The sequence below is a fragment of the Myotis daubentonii genome, chromosome 3, assembly GCF_963259705.1.
Source record: "Myotis daubentonii chromosome 3, mMyoDau2.1, whole genome shotgun sequence".
Classification (NCBI taxonomy): domain Eukaryota; kingdom Metazoa; phylum Chordata; class Mammalia; order Chiroptera; family Vespertilionidae; genus Myotis; species Myotis daubentonii.
This window is the reverse complement of record NC_081842.1, coordinates 214,960,857-214,976,808: the sequence shown is the minus strand read 5'-3', so window position 1 is coordinate 214,976,808 and position 15,952 is coordinate 214,960,857. Positions and strand designations below refer to the sequence as shown.

The 15,952-nt window shown below is 58.5% G+C and overlaps 1 protein-coding gene across 1 annotated transcript in view; it reads left to right on the top strand.

Annotated features, from left to right (window-relative positions):
* Positions 1–585: 585 nt before the first annotated feature.
* Positions 586–15,952, top strand: part of PIK3CD (phosphatidylinositol-4,5-bisphosphate 3-kinase catalytic subunit delta) — a 51,368-nt gene continuing 36,001 nt past the window's right edge. The window contains exon 1 of the mRNA XM_059691327.1: positions 586–700. The gene's annotated coding sequence lies outside the window, so the exon portion shown is untranslated. The remainder of the gene's footprint in view (positions 701–15,952) is intronic.

The window sequence follows — 15,952 nt, the reverse complement described above, 5'->3', positions numbered from 1 at the left end:
AGTAGCAACGAAAATAATTTTATGGTTGGGGGTCACCACAACATGAGGAACTGCGTTAAAGGGTCGCAGCATTAGGAAGGTTGAGAACCGCTGTCCTACGGGATCTGAAGCCACTGGTACAATCTGAGGGGTGACTAGCCCCATCCCTCCGCACCCCGGAAGCTGGGAGCCCACCACTTTCCCCCAGGGCTGGGCTGGGGAGACAGCATTTAGCCTGCCCCTGGCCTGGCTTACCCTCCCTCACACCCACTTCCCCAGGCTTCTCTCTGGCGCTGTTGAGGTTCTTTGGGTGTGTGAATGGGGCGGGGGTAGGGGGGTGGGGGGGTGGGGGTGGGGGGGTACGGGCTCCTGGGACCTTTACTGGCTGTTTTCCTTTGTGTGCATATGGACTTGTTTTGAAATAGGACAAGTGCAGCTTCCAGAGGCACCTGGGGTGATGCCCTGCAGCCGAAGACGGGGTGGGGGGAGTGGGGGGGAAGTGGGGAGGGCGGGGGCGCAGATGAGGCAGCAGGAGGACCTGTTGTTTTTCCTGTTGCAAGTAAAAAGGAAACAAAGTGGGAAGTGGAGTGTGCGGGCTGTCAGCAGGCGGGGCGCCCCTACCGCGCCCCGCCTCCCTCCCTCCAGGCTCACTCGCGCCCAGCGCCCTCGCTCCAGGCAGCCGTCGCCCGAGCCGCCCCAGCTCGTCAGCTGCGCGGGGCAGGTAAGCGCTGGCCTCCGGCTGCATCTGGGGGGGCGGGGAGGACACGGGGCCGCGGGGAGCCCCGCGGAGCCATGGGGCCAGCGAGGGGTCTCCCGCGCGCCCGGCCGGTGCGCCCCGCTCCAATGCGCACCCCCGGACCCAGCGAGCCCGGCAAGGGGCGCCCCTCGGGCGGGCCGTTGGGACCTCGACCGAGGCTGAGCTTGGGGACCGGGCCGCCCCCGGTGATGCACTGGCCCAGGGGGGCGCAAACAGCTCCCCTGCGCCTGCACCGAGCGCCGTGCGGAGCCGGACGGAGGGGCCCCGGCTGGGTGGCCGGGTCCGGGCTGCGCGCCCAGCGGAGGGGAGGCCTCGCGTGCGCCCTCGGGGGCGCGGGAGAGGGGACGCCCTCAGTCGAGGGCGCCCTCCCTGAGCCGGACCAGGGGGCGCCCGGCCGTGGCGGGTGCCGGGTGCGTTCCCACCAGCGGCGCGGGCAGAGGGGCGCGAACACCCTCCCGGCGCCTGGCCCGGCGCAGCGCTCGCGGGCGGGGCCGGGCGGGCGGGCCGGGGCCGGGTGTGCGGGGCGCGGGCTCCGCGCGTGGACCTGCGGCCGGTCCGGGTCGGCGCCCGCCGCGTGTTGACGCCGCCGCGCGGAGGTCGCCCCCGCTCTGCGGCGGAGCCCGGGTTTCGGCGGCAAAACCGCCTGCAGCTTTGCATTTCCGGACCCGTTTTTTCTTCTTTTCTACCCTCTTACCCGTAATTCCGTCTGAATGAGGCTTTTTTTTTTTTGAGCGAGTTTCCTGTTTTTATTTAGGCTTCCTCCTCTGCATTTTATTTTAACTCGAGGGGAACAGGGATCTTTCGTGGGGACCCATCGGGGAGGCGCTGCGCCCCGGTGCTCCGCCCGCTGGGGAGGCGGGGGTCTTGAGGCGGGAACGGACGGGGATAGGGCTGGGGGGTCGGGTGGGGGCGCCCTGGGGTGGCCCGTGTGCCAGGTCGGGCGCGGCAGGGACCTGCCTACGAGCCCTCGGCACTCGTTCAGGTGCCCCTGGCAGGGGGGCCGCGGGGCTGGCGCCTCCCAGACCATCAAGTGGGGCTTCCCCCCACGGGCGCCGCCCGCACAGCCGCGCGTGGAATGTGGGGCGCGGGTGTGTTTCTGGGCGCGCGGGGAGTCCTCGCTCTGAAGTCTCCGGTGGAGGGGTCACTGCCCAGAGGGACCCGAAGCCAGAACTGACCCCCTGCGCGCTTCCAGAGAGCTGGGCACCGCGGGGCCGGGCAGCGCCCGCCTGGGGTCTGGTCGGGTGGCTGGTGCCACGGGGACCTTCCCCGCGGAGTGGATCGTGTCCACGTGGGTCCTCCGTTTCCGCTGAGAGCCGGGTGCTGGGGCCTCAGGTCCCAGTGGAGACATCGAGGGCGCAGAGGCTGAGCTCACCTGCGCACCCACGCGGCTCACAGGCAGCTCCCCAATCCCGGCTGGTCCAGAGGCCGCAGCCTGTCACCTGGAGGCGCTGTGGCCTGCAGATTCGGAGCAGGTTTCCTGAAAGCTCTCGGGGCCCGGGGATGGGGGTGTGGGGAGGGCGAGGCTGGGGGTGTCCCTTCGGAGCTTTTAATGCACCCACCTGGGTGCTGGCTGTAAACCCGGCGCTACCGTGAGCCACCCGCCCCATGGTGTGGTGAGTGGGGAAGGAGATGCCTCCCATTCAGGAAGCTGGTACCAAACTCAAGGAAGCAGGAGGGGCCTTCCTCCTCTGGCCTCTGAGCAGAAACCGCTGGCCCCTCCGCATGTCTGCGCCCTGCTGGGCTCATGGCTCCCCTTCAGGACAGCGGCCTAGAGCAGCCCACCCCGTCCAGGCCTTTTTGGTGTTTCACAGGCGTCTCCAAGTGATAATGGAAGGTGCGGGGCGCGGGGGGCGTAGGGGGGACTCTTAAAACCTGGTTGGCATTTGCCTGCTCTAAAGACAACCTCCTTCCAAGCCCCACTCCCCACCCCTCCTCTGCCCGCGTTTAGAAGCCATGCAGGCTCCTCTGAGAATATAGATGTTTCTAGAATTAGGGCAAGTGCCCCAGGGGCCCCTGGGCACGCCGATGCCCGCGTCCAGCAGGACAAGCTGCATGTCTGCAGCCCCAGGCCCCGCCTCGGGTTGTCGGTTCGCGGTCAGGGCGTAAAGCTGGATGCTGTGGGCGCCTTCCTGTCTCTCGCTTCGCTGGGTTTAGCGAGTGTTCACTGAGGTCCCACTGGGAGCCGGGCTGTGCCGAGAGCCAGGCCGGCCTGGAGGGCTGCCCCGGGGGCGCGGTTCACGGGACACGCGAGCTACACGGAACGGAGACCAGAATGAGGCCAGCCTCAGACCCCGGAGCGCCCGCACCCGCAGCCCCGCGCTGTTGTGTGGGGGGAGCGGGTGGGGCTGTAAGCGGGGAGCCAGGGGCCAGTTCCTGCTTCGTCTTGTTTTTCTTCAATTGCACAGTTAAAGGGAGAAGCGAACGCGCAGCTTCTGAAGCAATTCCCCTCTGGCCGCTGATTTTTCAAAACCGTTTTTGTTTAGAGAGCAGTTCCCTCCCTCCGGGCGGCCAGCTGCTCCTGCGGCCTGTGGGGCTGGGGCCCTTCGAATGCTTCCTTCCGGAAAGTTCCTTAGAAACGCCCGCTCAGCCCCTCCCCGGGAGGCACACACGCTTCCCGGCAGGGCTCCTGCAGGTGGACGCCTGTCCCTGTCCCAGCACCAGGGACCTCTGGGGACTGGCCTGGGAGGAGGGAGGCCCGCCTGCCCGGTGCGAGGGTGCGAGGGTGCGAGGGAGAGGAACGTTCTCGTATTCAAATGACGGAGGCGCCGAGCTCCTCCTCCTGTCCTGGCCGTTCGCGTGGAAACGGAATTTTCTCTCACTCGGTTGGTGGAAATCCCCGCAATCATAGCAGAAACGCTGCCAGTTTCAAGACAGAAAACAAAATTAAACCCGGGAACCTCCCTGCCCGCTCTCTCCTTGCCCGCTCTGCCTTTCTGTGGCTTGTCCCCCAGGGATGGCCACTGCCCCCTCCCTGAGGCCACACACGCCCGGGGCCTGAGGGGGTGGGAGGGTCCCCCCAGGGGCCCTGGCTCCCTGTGTGTGAGAGCCCCCCAGACGCGACCAGGGCTTCTCCTGGAGATGGGTGCTTTCCGGGGCAGAGGGAGAGCGGTTGGATCCTGGGTGTGGCGGCTCTGAAGTGCTGTTTCTCTCGGCTCCTGGTTCACACACGTTGGGGGAATTGCCTTCCACTCAGACAACGACCAGGAGAGTGGCATTGCGGGGCGGGGCAGGGCGGGGTTGGGTGGGGTGGGGTGGCCCCCAGAAGGAAGAGGTGTGGGCTGCCTGCCTGGGATGCTCTGTCCCTGGCTGCTGGAGTCCCCCCCTGTGGCTGCTGTAACAAACCAGCCCCAACGTCGCGGCTTAAAACAGCTGCCACTTATTCTCTCACCGCCCTGGAGGCCACGAGTTCAAAGTCTTCAAAGTCAAGGTGTGAGCAGGCCCTGCTCCCCCCTAGCGCCTAGGGAAGGAGGAAGGAGGGGTCTGGCCTCAGGCCTCTGTGGCTCCAGGTGCCCTCCTCTTCGCGAGGCCTCGCCTGTGTCCCTGCCTCCTCCCTGCCTCTTGTTAAGGACACTGTCTTCGGACGTAGGTCCCACCCGGATAGTCCGGGATGAACTCATCTCCAGATCCTTCACGTAATTCCACGTGCAAGGACCTTTCCCAGGTCGTTCCGAGGGATGGAGGCAGGGACATACCTTTCCGGAGCCACGGTTCGCCCACTGCACGGCCGGGGTGTTTCTCTGTTGCTTTCTGGGAAGCTGCTGTGCACAGTCATGTTTGCAAGGAACCGACTCCCTGCCTCCGGCCTGGGCTGCCTCCCCGGGGGACCTTGGGCAAGGAAGTCGGGGTCCCCAGAGGCCTCTGCTGTCCCGTGGTCTCCTCCCCTCCCCCGCTGCTTCCCTTCCCCGCCCTGCACTCAGCAGCCTCCCGCCTCCCAGGGTCCCCTCTTCTCTCCAGGGCTCCTCCCGTTAGCAGAAAAGCACATCTCATCCATCACCCCCCGCCCCGCCTGCCCCCTCACTACAGCCCATAGTCCAAGTCTTCACCGCAGAACACTGCCCCTTCCCTGTCCCTGTCCCTGGTTCCTAGTTCTCTCCCTTCCTGTCCCCCCTCCACCCCCCTTCAGGACGGCCTCTTCTGGGCTCAGGGCGCCTCCCGGCCCAGGGTTCCCCTCTTCTCTCCAGGGCTCCTCCCATTTTAGCGTGTCCCCTGTTGAGCGGGCCAGGAGAGGTGGGCACAGGTCTCAGTTTGCTGCTGTGTCCCCACGTCCTCCCTGGGGGGACCACGGCTGCAGGATGGGGTGGGTGGTGCTGGGAGGGATTTGGGAGCTCTGCCCCCATCATCGGCGCTTGTAGGAGGGGCAGGATGGGGAGGTGGGGGTGCTCCTGGCCACGCTCCATAAGTGGGATCGCACAGCATTTTTCCTTTTGTGACTCATTTATTTCACTTAACATAATGGCCTCAGGGGTCATCCATGTTGTAGCATGTGTCAGAGTGTCCTTCCTTTTCCAGGCTGAGTAATATTCCATTGCATGGATGGGCCACCTTTTGTTTATCCATCCCTGTGTCAACAAACACTGGGTTGCTTCCATTTTTTTTTGGCTCTTGTGAACAATGCTGCTGTGAACACAGATGGACAAACATCTGGTCCTTTCCTGCGGTGAATTCTTTTGCGTACACACCTGGACGTGAGCTTGCTGGAGCGTGTGGTCATCCTAGGTTTTATTTTCTGAGAAGCGAGGGGGCATATGCTTTTGTAGTTTGCCTTTTTTCCATTTATTCTCAAAGTATCGTTGACACATAATATTATACTCGTTTCAGGTGTACAGTCTAGCGATAGACGCGTAGGTACCTTGCGCAGTGATCACCCCGATAAATCCGGTAGCCACCTGCCACCTTCCGTAGTTATTGCAGGACTATTGACTCTGTCCCCTAAGCCGGGCTTTACACCCCAAAACTGTTTACGGCAGCGTGCACTTCTTAGTCCCAGTCACGTAGTTTGCGTTTTTGCATAACATCGCCTCATTAACACTTCCCACGTTGCTTCATAACTAGCCACCTCTTTTAGTGGCAGGATACGTGTCCCAAGGCGGGACATTTCTCCCAGCCTCCTCCACTGGGGACATTTGTTTGCTCTCTCTCTCTCTCACACACACACACACACACACACACACACCACTCTCAAAATACTGTAATGGACGTTTTCAGGCATGTGACTTTTTTCATAGTCAAAAATGATTGCATCGAAGGCACTGAACATAGTTAAAGCTCTTAGAGCTAAATGGTTTTCCAAGAAAGACGGGACCAATTTATCCCAGGGGCACATAATAGTTTCATGACCCTTGTGCCAGCATTGAATGATGTTGAAAAAAGAAGAAGAGTTTTGCCCTAACCGGTTTGGCTCAGTGGATAGAGCATCAGCCTGCGGACTGAAGGGTCCCAGGTTCGATTCCGGTCAAGGGCATGTACCTGGGTTGCGGGCACATCCCCAGTAGGAGATGTGCAGGAGGCAGCTGATCGATGTTTCTCTCTCATTGATATTTCTAACTCTCTATCTCTCTCCCTTCCTCTCTGTAAAAAATCAATAAAATATATTAAAAAAAAAAAAAGAATTAAATGAGATAGCCCTAGCCGGCTTGGCTCAGTGGATAGAGCATCGGCCTGCGGACTGAAGGGTCCCGGGTTCGATTCTGGCCAAGGGCACATGCCTGGGTTGCGGGCTCAATCCCCAGTGTGGGGTGTGCAGGAGGCAGCCAATCAATGATTCTCTCTCATCATTGATGTTTCTATCTCTCCTTCTCCCTTCCTCTCTGAAATCAATAAAGAAATATATTTTTTAAAAAAGAATTAAATGAGATAAACTAGATAATGAACAGTCCCTAGCACTTAGTTGATGTTCGCTGCTATTGGAAATATCAGAATTCCATCCCCCAGTCTCCATCCACCCTCGAGCTTCGTCTTGTTTGAACAAGTGGGATGCTTCACGCTCCAGCCAGAGGGGTTTAGGCTAAGCACAGGGTTGGACGCTTGTGCTGCCGAGGGAGCCGATCCCGGAAGGAGCTGCCGGTTTGCACCGCACCCTCGGCTGTCTGGCTGGGTTTGGGTGTGAGCCTCCCCGAGGCAGGCAGTGAACCTGTGCTGGGTGCTGCTTCCTCCCTGAGGGACGAAGAGGAGCCCTCTGCAGGGCTATCCCCCCCCCCCCCCAGCCCCCAGGTCCTGCAACCTCTGTTACGTGGCACTGAGACATAAGGACTTACTCGTGGTGACTGTCCCACTGTTGCCATGCAGAGCCTCCTTCATGCAGTTTGGGAAACTGAGGCAGGCGTTCATGGGCAGGACCCCCGGGTTTGGGCACCAGCTTGGGTTCCTGCCCACGGAGCCCGCTTCTGCAGCTCCTGAGGGCCATGCGGCCTCTGATTCCCTCTCTCGCGGGTTCTGGGAGCCTCAGGTGAGGGGCCTGCACCAGGTACGCCGCGATTTCCATCCCTGCTTAACGCACCCCTTTCTCCTTTGCCGCTGACCTGTGTCTGAGGAGGAAGCTAATAAAACCAGGATCTTGATAAAAAAACACACAAAAAACCAAAAACTAGGATCTTGGTCTTTTTTTTTCTCCCAATACCACCGAAATGGTTTTATTTTTGTCACTGAATACATGCACAACACTATGATTGTATCATTACTTTGGTTTCTTGAAATCTTACTTAAGTATGCATTAAAAATATATGTTTACATTTAAGAAACGTAACATACTAAAGAAGTCCTCTGTAAACATAATTCCTCAATATTTTTTCCTGCTGTTTCATACATAAACAACTTAATCTATGAAGTCATAAACAATTTAACTATTAACTCTAATGGCCCAAGATCTTGGTCTTAAATAAAACCAGGGCCTAGGGGGGGGAAACACCAAAAAAGCCCAACTTTCCCCCTCGCCGGGGGAAAACCTCCTTTGAAAATGTTTCTCGTGTTCTGAGCCAACGAAGGGCCGAGCGAAACCACACGTCCTGTTTCTGATGGTTCCCGGGCAGGCGCCGGGCCGCCGGCCATGGTCCCTTTTCCCGGTCGTGTGCTGTGATGGAGATTTGAACAATACGGCCCGTTGCTGTCATTTGGAAACCAGTGATGAGGTCTGTTTTTCAATGACCAGTACGTGCAGCAGCAGATCGAAGATGGTGGTTTCTGAAGACGTGCGTGGCTCCGTACTCCAGCAGGAAGCACAGTGCAAGGCACAGTTTTTTGTGTTTTTTTTTTTTTAATGTATTTTATTGATTTTTTACAGAGAGGAAGGGAGAGGGATAGAAAGTTAGAAACATCGATGAGAGAGAAACATCGATCAGCTGCCTCCTGCACACTCCCTACTGGGGATGTGCCCGCAACCAAGGTACATGCCCTTGACCGGAATCGAACCTGGGACCCTTCAGTCTGCAGGCTGACGCTCTACCCACTGAGCCAAACCGGTCAGGGCAAGGCACAGTTTTAAGAACGAACAGAAAGAAAGCTTAATGCTGGCGTCAAACGCAAGAGCTGTAGAATTAGACGGAAGTTCAGGTCTTGGCTCTGACACTTAACCCGTAGATTAACTTTGACGCGTGGCCTTACCGCTCTGAGCCTCCACGGTTTCATCTGAAAATCGGGCTGACAGTGGATTGCCATGAAGGTTAGGAAGAAGGGAGAACCGTGCTACGCAATGGGCGCCCCAAAAGTGGCTCTTTTTACCCTTGGAGGCGTGAGTCTTTGCAGCCCACGCAAAGCGAATTGCAGGAGCGAATGAGTTTGACATGAACAGGTGTCTTTGTCGTAAGTCACTGAGGTTTGCACTGCAAGGTAAAATTTACTCACCCGTGATCTCTTTGTTAAATCCTTGCCCGAAGATGCTTCCCATTGATTTTTAGAGAGAGTGAGGGGAGAGGGAGAGACAGAGAGAGAAAAACATCCATATGAGAAAGATACATCAATTGGTTGCCTCCCACACGTGCCCTGACCAGGGCCAGGGATCGAGCCTGCAGCTGTGGTCCATGCCCTTGGCCAGAATTGAACCCGGGACCCTTTAGTCTGCGGGCGGACGCTCTAACCACTGAGCCAAACCGGCTCAGACCATCCATGCTCTGATTGGCCCCTCCACGAACCATCCGTGTGGAAGGCATCGAGCCAATGTCAGCAGTGCTCCCGTTGTACAGGGAGAGGTGGGAATGGCTTCGTCCTTTGTCACCAGCCTGCTCCTCTCCCGTGTTCCGTGGTTCCAGCTTTTCTAACCCTTCGAGGTGGGAAGGCGCTGGGGGACAGGCTCTGAGCACTGTGGCGGTGAGGTCTTTTCCAGCCGTTTTCTTCCTTCCCCAAGGGCGGCAGGAGCAGCCCCTGGACTCGCTCCCCTGGCCAAGACTGGCAGGTCAGAGCAGCTCGCCAGGGAGGCGTGTCAAGTGACCTTGGCCCTGGCCGTGGACCCTGGCTGGGCCCTGTCACCTGTGAGCTGCAGCAGCGAGATGGGAGGGTCCCGGGTGGGCGGGCTGCTCAGAGGCAGCTACCCCAGACGCTCTTACTAGGCTTGTGGGAAAGTGCTTGGGAGATGGCCCGAGGCTGGCAGTGACCTTGACCCTCAGGGACTGTGTCTCTCCAACTTTCCCCCCCACGGCTCCAGCCCTCGCCTGCAGCCGCCCACCCCAGCCATGACCTTGCTTTGAAGCTTGCAGTTCTGTTTGTAACTGACGTTGATTTTACATTCTGGTCTCGTTTGTTTTTTGCGAGGAACAGTTGTTCCCCTTGACTTTGATGCTAGATGGGTGCTCTGGGAGACGGGTATGTTTTTTCTGTGGCCTCCGCTACTCCAGCTCGAAAAACAAGGAATTGGGCAAAATAGCATAAAGAATGATCCGACCACGTTAGCTGCAACTCCGGTTTAGGTAGAGACTGCTAAAACGCTACACCTCAAGTCTAAACATTGTATTTGAGCTTAAAGCGTGTCCATGGCCCTTGGTTCCCTGCTCTGCTGGTGCAAGGCCCGGGCCTGTGAGGGAGGCCTGGCCGTGGCTCCCGCACGAGGCGCGTTGCCGTGGACACTCCTGAATTTTTATCATTCCCCCCAGTCTCTTACGGTTGCCGCGCCCAGGCTAATGCAACAGGAAGTTTGTTAATAAGGAACGTGTCCTTACGAAGTTTCTAAAGCGTCCGGCTTTGTTTTCGTGGAAACCGCTCTTGCTTTTCACGCCCGCGTTTCATCCACGCACCCGCCGACTACCCTGTGTAATCGCGAAGGTGAGCAGCCGGCGGGCACTTTGGGAACCAGCATGGCTGCCTCCTGTTGGCCCGCAGGGGCCTGGCAGCCGGGAGTGGCCGGCGGGCCAGCACGCGGAGGCCACCGTCAGGGTGATTTGAAGAGGGAATGGGGGGTGGATTCCCCCCTGATTCTAGTTAGAGGGCAGCTAAGAGGTCGGAGTGACAGAGCCTGGGCCAGAGGCGGTCAACCCAGAACTCCCATCCAAACGGCACGGCCCTAGTCCGGCCGGTGTGGCTCAGTGGTGGAGCATTGACCTATGAACCAGGAGGTCAGGGTTCCATTCCCCGTCAGAGCACATGCCTGGGTTCCAGGCTCGATCCCCAGGGGGGGGGGGGGGGGGCGTGCAAGAGGCAGCTGATGGATGATTCTCTCTCATCATTGATGCTTCTCTCTCTCTCTCCCTTCCTCTCGGAAATCAATACAAATATATTAAAAAATAAGCGGCACAGCCCCTCGCTCTGACCGTGAGCACGCAGGGCTCCGGAGGGAGGTGTTGGAGCAGTTTCTTTTTCCGAGGCTCCGGTAGCTGCATGTGCACTTGGGAGCTTTGCTGTCAGGCAGCTCACATTCGCCACCCGCGTGCATCTAGCTTGTTTTTGTGTTTTTGTTTTTTGTCTAATAATAGTAATAACCATGACACACACTTTCACAGCACCCACTGTGCGCCGGGCGATGTCCGGCGCTTTGGAGAGACAACAGTCTGTGATGAGTGTTACTGAGATCCCCGTTTTATGGAAGGGGAAACTGAGGCACGGAAAGGTTTAGTAACTTACCCAGGTGTGACCCAGCTCGCAAGGGGCAGGCCTGCTCCTCCCCACTGTCCTGTGCTGGACCCAAATGTGGCCCCTGGTCCCCAGGAGGAAGCGTGGACGGGCCCGGGGCCGGCTCAGGTGGGAGAGGTGTCCGTTGGCCGTGTAGGGGCTTCCCAGCTCCGTCCTCCCGCCCCCTCTGTCCCAGGACACCCTCCCTCTCCTGCTGGCCCTTCGCCGCTGGCTGCAGTTGGCTTGCTGGGCTCCGTTCCTCTGCAGGGAGAGGCTGGGATGGGGGGGCAGTTGCAGTCTGCCCAGCGGGGTGCCTCTCCCCAACTCTGTCCGGAGGAAGCGGGCCTGGCCTCTGAAATCTCAATTGCCTCCTTGCCCAACGGTGAAATTTTTACGGGAAAAACGACCCGAGGACCCTTGAGCTGGCGGGTGACACAATCAGGGCAACAGGACTCGGGTGTCGCCTTGGCCAAGGGCCCGAATCTGGCTCCTCCGCACGGTCCCAGGAGAGGCAGTGTGGTGCAATGGTTGGCGTGGGCTCAGGGGTCACTCTGGGTTCACACCGGCCTCTCCCATCGACGGGCCGTGCAGCTGGGACCTCCCCGAGCCCCTTGCTCCCCCTTGGTGAACAGCAGGCCTGTGTGGGGGCTCGCTGTGAGGGTTAGGTGAGAAGACGGACATAAGGCACCTGAATCCTGCCGGCCGTGGTGGGTGCTCAGCGATAGACCCGCCGATAAATGATGCGGAGGCCCTTGTCCTGGGGCCGACTCACCTCATCCCAAGGCCCGCAGGGAGGGGGCCCAGACCGTCTCCGGGAGCGGGAGGAGCTGGCACGGGCACCTGCCAAGGACAGACCGAGGGATGATGGGTGACGGAGAGGCGCCAGGGGACTCCGTGTTGTCCGGTGCTTACAGGTCGTCTGCAGACCTGGGGTCTCGTGAGAGCAGGAGAGGAGGAGGCGGTGTAAGCAAGCCCCTGGCCGCGGGGTGGGGGACATGGGGGGGCGGGGCTGAGAGCCCGGTGGGCCGCCAGCTGCAGAGCCGACCCCAGGACGGAGCAAACTGCCAAGCAGCCGAGACCCTTGTGAGGGGGACCCATTGCCACTGTCACCGTGTGTGTGTGTGTGTGTGTGTGAGTGTGTGTGTGTATGAGTGTGTGTGTGATTGTGTGTATGAGTGTGAGTGTGTGTGTGAGTGTGTGTATGAGTGTGTGTGTATGTGAGTGGGTGTGTGTGAGTGCAAGCGTGTGTGTGTGTGTGTGTGAGTGGGTGTGTGTGAGAGTGAGAGTGTGAGTGCGTGTGAGTGTGTGAGTGTGTAGGTCAGCCTTGCCGGGCTGAACCTTAACCTGGGGAACACGATGTCACCTCTGGGTAGGTTTTACCAAAATTGAGTTGAATTCTCGGGCTGCCTGCTGGTGTCTGGGAGTTGTTTGTTGTTGGTGGGGAGCTCCTGCCATGTTGGAATTGGGCCTTGCAACCCCATTTATCCCCCCACCTAGGACCCCCCACCCCACCCAGGGGTCCTAAGCTTTCTCAGAGCGCAAGGCCTTTTGAAAAGCTGCTGAACATCACAGCCTCTCTCCCCGAGGGACGTTCTGTATGTGAGAACATTCTTGCATGTAGTTCTGCCGGTTCCTGGGTTCGTCCCAGGCTGTTGGGGTGCACTGAGGGGCTGTTGGGGTCCCACCGCTGGCTTCTCTGCATTGAGATTCCGACTTCAAAACCAACGTCAGAGGCAGGAGAGGGACACAGGATGCCGACCCAACCCCCGAGGCCTCCGGGAGACACGCCGCCCCACGCCTCGCTCGCGGTCTGCTTTGAAGCGGTTTCCATTTTCGGTCTTGGCCACCTCCTAAGGACCAGGCGCAGGTGCGCTCTTTGTCCGACATTCGCTGGGGGCACTCAGCAGGGACCGACGTCCCTGCATCACTCGGCGGCTGGCCTCTGTGGGAGGCTCCCTGCCCAGGCCAGCGTCCTGTGGGACAGTTGCAGCCTGCGGTTTGTTTGTTTTGTTTTGTTTTGAAATATATTTTATTGGTCTTTTACAGAGAGGAAGAGAGGGGGATAGAGAGTTAGAAACATCGATGAGAGAGAAACACTGATCAGCTGTCTTCTGCACGCCCCCGACTGGGGATGTGCCCGCAACCAAGGTACATGCCCTTGACCGGAATCGAACCTGGGATCTTTTGGTCTGTAGGCTGATGCTCTATCCACTGAGCCAAACCGGTTAGGGCTGTTTGTTTTTTGTTAATCCTCACCTGAGGATATTTTTACACTGATTTTTAGAGAGAGTAGAAGGAAGGGAGGGAGGGAGGGAGAGAGAGAGAGAGAGAAACATCGATGTGAGAGAGACATCAATTGGTTGCCTCCCGCATATGCCTGTGCACATGCCTGACCTGGGCGGGGATCAAATCTGCGACTCAGGCACATGCCTTTGACCAGGAATCGAACACGTGGTCCTTCGGTGCACGGGCCAGTGCTCTAACCATTGAGCCCACAGCCAGGGCCAGCCCGGGGTTTTGTGGCCCCCCTTCTGCATGCAGGGCCTCGGCGTGGGTGGGTGGGAAGCCCACCTGTGAGCCGGTGCAGGTGATGGTGCAGGTGATGGCGGTGGAATCACCTGCGGACGATGGCGAGGCAGAGCCACGTCCAGGCCCCCGGGTGGGGCTCCAGGCGGCTTGAGACCAGGCAGGGCCTCCTGGAAGGTTAGCGTGCAAACCGCCTTCTGCCAATGAGAGGGGCGGGTGCTGAGCACCCCATACCACGGTGCCCGGTGCCCCAAGCATGGAGAGGCCCCCACTTTAAGCACCACAGCTTCCCCCAGCCCTGCGGATGGCCAGCCTCCCCGGGTGCCACTGCCCTCCCCGCTCCGGATGGTGACCTGCCCGAGCCCCTCCTCCTCCTCCTCACTGAATATCATAAGCTTTATTGAAATAGAATTCACGTGCCATAACATTCACTCAGCGCACACAATCCAATGGTGTTCTGTGTATTCACAGAGTTGTGCGACCATCGCTCTAATCGGCTCTAGACCATTTGCACCACCTCGGAAAGAAACGCTGTCTCCACCCCCACCCCCCCAGGCCCCTGGCAACCACCACCCTACTTTCTGTCTCTGGACATCTCACATCAAAGGGATCCTGCAGGATGTGGTCTTTGGGGGCTGGCTCTGTCACGCAGCCACGTGTTTCTTTAGGAACATGTCTGACTCATACAAGTACAGTGGAGGGTTTGTACTGACCGTTGATCCGTCACCAGTACGGACAGAGCCTCTGCTGGGCCACACAGCAGCCACGGTGGTGCGTGCGTCACCTGCTGCTGTGTAACAAATCGCCCCTGAACTTACACAGCAGACACTCGTCACCCTCCAGTTTGTGCGGGTCGGGAATCTGGGGGCAGCTGGGGAAGCCAGGCTTTGCTGCGGCCTCGGCGACTCCTCTGCCGCTGGCCAGACGCCTCAGTTCCTCCCCGTGGGCCTCATCGGGCAGCGCGGGAGTCCTTACAGCATGGCTGCAGGCTTACCTCAGGGTGACGGCGACAGACAGAGAGTTAGTGCCCAAGACCGGAGCGCCGTGGTCGTTCATAACCTAACATTGAAGGTGACCTGCCATCGCTCTGACATATTTTGGTCACACAGACCAATCCTGCGATTACGTGGCTGCACAGAAGTTTGAATAAAGGAAGGGGCACGTGACGATATAATTTCCTACAGAGAACGGCCCTTGTGCCGCTGGCACCCAGCAGACCCGTTCAGAAAGGGATGGGGCTCGGGTCAGCTGGGACCTCTCTGCTCCCCCTCCCCCCGCTCGGTAATCGGGGAAGTTAGCATGTAGTTACATGTAGCCCTGTATGTGGTTCCCCCAGACTCACCCACTTCTGGTAGAATAATTTCTACGGATGGTTTCTCCAGGTACCTGTGAGCTCTGTTTGCATTTCTACCAAATGGATGAGCCAGTTTTGGGGTCTCCTTTCATTCGTGTTGTCAAGACGGATGTTGATTAGCCCTGGCCAGGGTGGCTCAGTGGTTAAGCATCGACCTAGGAACCAGGAGGTCACGGTTTGATTCCCGGTCAGGGCACCTGCCCGGGTTGCGGGCTCGATTCCCAGTGAGGGGCGTGGAGGAGGCAGCTGATCCATGATTCTCTCTCATTGATGTTTCTATCCCTCTTTCTCCCTTCCTCTCTGAAATCAATAAAAATATATTTTAGCCAGAACCGGTTTGGCTCAGTGGATAGAGCGCCGGCCTGCGGACTGAAAGGTCCCAGGTTCGATTCCGGTCAAGGGCATGTACCTGGGTTGCGGGCACATCCCCAGTAGGAGATGTGCAGGAGGCAACTGATCGATGTTTCTCTCTCATCGATGTTTCTAACTCTCGTATCTCTCTCCCTTCCTCTCTGTAAAAAATCAATAAAATATATTTAAAAAATATATATATATTTTTAAAAAGAAAAAAGGAAGGATGTTGACTAGAACAGGCCCCAGGCCCTATTCCAATGGACTTGACCCTTCGCACACGCACTGGGTCGCGCTCTCCACCAGGAGTCACCGGAGACCCCTCCTCTCGTGGGTGGTGCCTGAGACTGTCTCAGGGGACGGGATCGGGTCTGGATGAAATGGCCGTAAATCGTGCATCAAAAACCGAGCCTCGTGCCCTGAAGCCTCGTTGTTAGAAGCGGTTTTTTGGTGGCTAAAAGCGGATCCGGTCCCTGTCTCTGCCACTTACCGTGTAGCTTTGGGGAAGTCCTGGGCCTCAGTTTCCTCAGGGAGATGGTGAAAATAACCGTCTAGGGACTGTTCGGTCTTTAATGAGATAATCAAAGTTCCAGGGATTTATTGCTGCGTAAACAGCCCCGTCAGCCTCAGAGGCGTGAGGCAGCCGCCCTGTGATGACGGCCACAGAGTCTGCGGCCCAGGAGCCGGACTGGGCCTGGCAGGTCAGCGTGCTCTGCCCCGGGATGTCCAGGGTCAGCTGGGAAGACTCCCAAAGGGCCGCCGATACTGGGCTGGAAGCATCTAGAGCCGCGGTTCTCAACCTTGGCGGCACATGAGAATCACCTGGGAATCTTTTTGAAATCCTGATTTCTGGGCCTCATCCCCCGGAAATTCTGTTTCTTTGTGATGGGGTGGGGCCACATTAGGAACATGAGTAACAAAGAGACAGAATTTCTGGGGGATGAGGCCCAGAAATC